The sequence below is a fragment of the Diorhabda carinulata genome, chromosome 12 (genome assembly GCF_026250575.1).
Source record: "Diorhabda carinulata isolate Delta chromosome 12, icDioCari1.1, whole genome shotgun sequence".
Classification (NCBI taxonomy): Eukaryota; Metazoa; Arthropoda; class Insecta; order Coleoptera; family Chrysomelidae; genus Diorhabda; species Diorhabda carinulata.
Genome location: NC_079471.1, coordinates 13,105,267 through 13,111,442, shown reverse-complemented (window position 1 = coordinate 13,111,442; position 6,176 = coordinate 13,105,267).

The following is a 6,176-nucleotide window of genomic DNA, read 5'->3' as shown; positions in this document are numbered from 1 at the left end:
ATCAAAATCATAATAATAGCAAGAAAAGATAAACTATCTAATATTGAATTACCGAGAAATACGTCGAAGAAAATGAAAATCTAGGTGCAATAATAGAAATCAATGACAGAATAGAGCAGTAAATACAAGAAAAACTAGGAAATTATTGTAAAGCATTCTTTAGGAAAGAATAAGTACAAAAATAGAGATTGTAAAGGAAATGGTGATGCCTACGAATAACTCAAGAAAGACTCTTTCTGGAAGCATTGAGGCACACGTATTCAGTTTTAAAAGTGGTCGCCTTTTGTGATATCTTTGACTATTGAAAAAAATGTACAATTTAGGTTAACCTGAAAGCAGGTAAGAATTAAGCATATTTTCTGTTACTTTCAAACATTGAAGGGTCGGCACTAATGCAACTAGTTATATTATAATTTCGTTGGGATTTGATGATACTTTATTTGTTCATTATAATTTAGGCTGTGTGTGAAATGGCTCTGAGTATCATTTAAACATTTCAAAAACAATAGAGGCAGTGGAAAACGTCTTGAGCCATGAACTTGGAAATATTACGCGAAACTGAACGAGACAAAATTAAAAAATAACCTGAAAAAGTTCATTAGATGGTACCAGAAAATTACAACATAATTTTATTCAAAAATAGAATTCACATACATTGAATTTCGTATTAACCAGAAAGCATTAGAAGCTTATTGCAGCCGTAATAAACTAATGTTACAATATTTCTAGAATAAATATTAGTAAAAAAATAAACGCGACAATCACATAATTTCATAAGGCCTACACAAATGTGTTGCATACATCTACTTACTGTAGGTAAGCACTATTTAAAGCACTAGTGTTGAAAAAATACTTCACGCACTAGTGTATGGATAATACCTCATTAATTTGATATTATCACTCCAATATAGCTTTTCATTAATAAGTACATCACAAATTTTATTATTATTTTTTATGGAACTAACTAGTTGATGTAGATTTCTTGGTGATATACACAATACAATCTCAACAAAACGTCAGATGTTAAACATCTCAACGAAAAGATAAGAGAACATCTATAATAATTCTCAAAAAAAAAATTATAATCACTAAGATTGATATTCGCTACAATACTTCAGTATAGTTATATGAGTCCATTAATTGTATTAGAACAGCCTCGCGAGTGGTCTTAATTCGCGTCATGGTTAACTGTCTCCACAATCAACTTTCACATCAGCTTAAAACATTTAGAGTGCAGATATGGGCTATAAGGAAACCAAGTCCATCTTAAAGAAAAAAAAGGGGTTTGCGGAAAGGAAAGGAATATAACTAACGAATTTTCGAGCAAGCTTGGGCAATTAACGAACTCAGCGTAATATAGAAACGCTATAACCAGAAAAGAATTTGGATTATTTAAGACCTTTACCGTTTCTGTCTCAACCATACCTCACAATAGCATTTTCATCACGGAATTTTCGCTTTCTGGCTAAAAAATGCTTACCGTGAATTTTGTTTTTTTATTAAGGCCTAGTTCTCTGATGGGTATGATACTAGTCTTGTGACATCCCTATGTGGAAAACAAAATTTCGGCAGTGTATCATGAAGGATCATAATTCCATGAATGTATTGTACCTACGAGGTGCCAATGTCCGAAAGGATCGTTTGATGACTTATCATGACATCAGAATGAAAGGATGTGTCACATGGGCATTGTACCACGGTGTTATAGATCTAGAGATCCAGTAATTCTTATATTTTTCAGCTTTACATTTTAGTTATAGCATTTCTACATTACGCTGGGCTCGTTAATTGCCCGAGTTTGCTCGAAGATTCATTAGACAGATTCCTTTACTTTTCTCAAATCCTTTTGTTTTCTTTAGCAAGGACTTGGTTCCCTTATGGTCGAAATCTGCACTTTGGATGTTATAAACTGATATGAAAGTTGATTGTGGAGACAGTTAACCACGACGCGAATTAACACCACTCGCGAGGTTGTTCTAATACAATTAACAGTCTCATATATTCATAACTCTGAAGTATCGTGGCGAATATCATACTTAGTGAATATTATTTTTTTTTTAAATTATTTTATTTGTTCTCTTCATTATATTTTTCTTAACATACCGTATATTTTTTGGAAGTGTTTAACATTCCATATTTTGATCATGTTAACCGTTTCAATGTTTTATTTTATAACTTAGTATTGGAACTGATCATTTTCTTAATCTTATGGTTAATATTTTATAAATAGTAATGGGAGTTTACTGCATTTTGCTATCAATAGATTAACATTTAGAATATGATTATATAGATAACTTTGTAAGTTGTAGCTTGGATTGAAAAAAGCAGCTTGTCGTTAACATCTATGCTTTTTCTTTCCATTGCTTTTTCTATTCTATTCGTTCTGTTTCCCGAATAAATACAAAATACGAATTCATATGAGAACTATTATACAAAATTTGTTTAAAACAAAAGGAAATCCAGAAAGGTAACTGCAATTTTTGTGAGCACAATAAAAAAAGCAAAGAAAAACTTAATCAGCGAATATAAAGAATAAAATGACCAAAAATTCACTTTTACTTGAAGTGTAGATAGTTAGAGGAAGAATTGGAATCAATTTCGATGATAAATTAATTTCTTAAAAAACTGGAAAGTTGGAATAAATAAATCGGAAGTGACTACTGTGCCACAATACGTAAACAAAGGAATATTCAAAATGTTTGAAGAAATACGTAACAAACCAAATCTCATGTTCTAGTTTTTTTATACGGAATAAAAAGTATTAAAAAAATTAAATAGAGCGATTGTCACCGATACTGAAAAGTTATATGATTGAGGTTCAAATTGAAGTAAAAATATAATATGCTACACGAGGGACTTGCAACCAATTGGCATTGGGACACTTGAGACCAGCCCCTCCACTCCACTTTTCATAAGTCACGTGACCATGCCCTCTCGCATATGATTGGCTCCTGATATGGTATCCGTAAACGTGACCACGCCCTCTCGCTCCTGATATGCTATCTGTAAACGTGACCACGACTTCTCGCTGCTTATATGGTATCTGTAAACGTGACCACGCCTTCCCGCTCCTTATATGGTATCTGTAAAATGAAGTTTTGGTAAGATATGGTAAGATGGCGCTACCGGTGAAGTAAGTAGAGATATGGTAAGATGGCGCTACCGGGTTTGGCTCCTTATATGGTATCTGTAAAATGAGTAAGTTTGGTAAGATATGGTAAGATGGCGCTACCGGTAAGTAGGAAATATGTGGCGCTAGCGTTAATAATGGTAGGATATCTGGGACGGTATCGTAAGGTGCGAATTTAGACGAAATATTTTCGCCCTCGCGTCACCCCGCAGGGTAATGGTTAGATAGCGGGACTCTTGTAATTTCTAGGGCATGATCAAATCGCTTTTAATGTTAGGTACCTTACAACAACAACAAATATTATAAACAATGAATCACGGCCTTATAATTTTTCGAGCGCAGCAAAGCTGCATGTTTTTCTTATAGGATCATCCCGTTCTTCGCAACCAAAAAACCTTCACCTCTCCTGGATTCCTTAGCGTTTATGTATTGTTCATCCATATAATAACAGGTACAAATCGAATAGATATAAATTTTTCTGTAGTTATGTCTTAATTTACAGAGGAAACGTTAAGGACGTAATGGAATTATACAGTGTGTAAAAATCATAACGAAATGTATTGAAATGGTAAATTATTATAAAGATGACGCTACAGGGATTGGCTCCTCATATGGTATCTGTAAAATGAGTAAGTTTTGGTAAGATATGGTAAGATGGCGTTACCGGTGAAGTAAGTAGATATGAAAGGAAGTATCTTTTATGGTTTTGGAAAAAACTTTTTGTCGAATATACTGTTCTTATCTCTTATTTGATTACTTATAATTATTTTAAGAGGAAATTGGTTTGAAATGTGGTAGATGTAAAATTCTTGTGGTTTGTTAATTATTCATTTTTTGAAGATATACTAGTGTTTTGGATAAAAGATTCATTTTATCATAATGTGTGACGCAAGTAAGTAGTTTTCGAAAACATTATAACATTTATTAAAAATTTATATTTTTAGTTACAATTCAAATATTAACCCGCTTGAGGAGGATGTTCACCCCTCATCAACGAGTAAGTAGTTGTATCTACCACTTTTTATTTAATAATTATTCTTTCGTTTTTTTCAAAATTAGATGATTTATGCTTTTAAAAGTAACTTATTTCATGTATTATAAGGGTTTTTAATAATAATAAAATAATAATAAAACACATGTTTTATTATTTTAGTGAATACAATTGAATTATGCTAATAATAACGTTAATGTTATCAAGTATTAATATTTAGTTTATTATATTTTATGAAACAATAAAATCAAAGAAGTAACACCCCATATTATCAAAAAGTACTAATATTTAGAAATGGTGACATCAACAACAACATCTGGTGATACTCGAAATGAAAGATTTCCAATCAATCGAGTGTATGTTAAATTTAATTATTTTATCTCGAAGGACCGTTGTGAATTAATTGATATTTAGGTTGTAAACAAAAGAAGTTTCTAGTTTCGAGTCATTTATTATACTGGTTATCTGACCCTAGCCGATGTCACCTCGAAAACGAATTAAAGAAATGTACGGCGTTGCCGGCTCTATAAAAAGATATACTATATATAGATATGTACAAATACTTGCAGTGAACTGCAACATGCCGCCCCCTTTGAAAGGTTTAGCATTGAACTTTCAAGATAAGTAAAATTAACAAATACATTAATAAATTAACAAAAATATGTTTATACATTCGAATCCAAAAAAAAAAAACTTTCAAGATGAGTGAAATTAACAAATATATAAATAAATTAACAAAAATATGTTTATACATTCGAATCCAACTAAAATTAAATTCCTTCATTAGGTAAAACACATATTTTTGAGACAGGCCTTTTTAACACTGCATTCACTGTTTTCACCGTTACCACTCTCGTTATTCCGTCACTTCCTGGGTGAAGTTCGACGATTCTGCCCAGACTCCATTGAAGAGGTGGTAGATGATCTTCCTTTATAAGGACAAGTATTCCAGGTTTTAGAAAATTTGGGTAATTATGTTTCCACTTCCTCCTGACTTGGAGTTCTGATATGTATTCTTTGGACCAGCGTGTCCAAAAGTTTTGAGTCATTTTATTGCAGCGCCTTAGTCTCGATAACAATGACTCCTTCACGATAGTACAATTTGGTGTTGGTAAAGCCTTAAGAGCTTCTCCGATCAAAAAATGTGCTGGGGTTATAGGGTTAAGATCAGTAGGGTCACAGGAAAGACGATAGAGTGGTCGTGAGTTTAAACATGCCTCGATCTGCGCGAGTACCGTACTGAATTCTTCATAAGTGAGTATTGATTCTCCAATGACACGTTTTATATGATATTTCGTTGATTTCACTCCAGCTTCCCAAATGCCTCCGAAATTTGGAGATCTGGGCGGGATAAAATGGCAATTAATTCCTTGTTGTCCCATTTCAGTTAAGACCTGGCCTTCAGCTGATTTTAAGAATTTTTGTATTTCAGCATTAGCGCCAACGTAAGTTTTAGCATTATCAGAATAGATATTTACACATTTACCACGTCTTGACATGAAGCGATGTAATGCAGCAATAAATGAGTCTCTACTTAAATCGCTAGTAACCTCTAAATGTATCGCTTTCGTAGACAGACAGACAAACAGACAAATATATCCCTTAGTTACATTAAATTTTCGAGTTTTCCGATCTCTTAATTTGAATGGACCGCAATAATCTATGCCACAGTTTAAAAATGATCTGCTTGGAGTTACTCGAATATCTGGTAAATCACCCATTAAATAATTTAGTGCCTTCGGTTTTACTCGGAAGCACGTGACACAATTGTGAATAGTTTTTTTTATTAGATTACGCGCCGATATTATCCAATATCGTTCGCGTAAAGATGCTAAAACTTGTTGTGGACCCGCGTGCAATAAACGGATATGTTCATATTGTACGGTTAATTTTGATAGAGTATGTTTGCCAGAAAGTATTATCGGAAATTTTTTGTCAAAGTTGAAATTTGATTTTGTTAATCTCCCGCCAACTCTGAGGACGCCCTTGCTGTCTAAAAATGGGTTTAGTTGTAACAAGTTACTTCCTTTACTTACTGTATTGGTTTGTCGTATA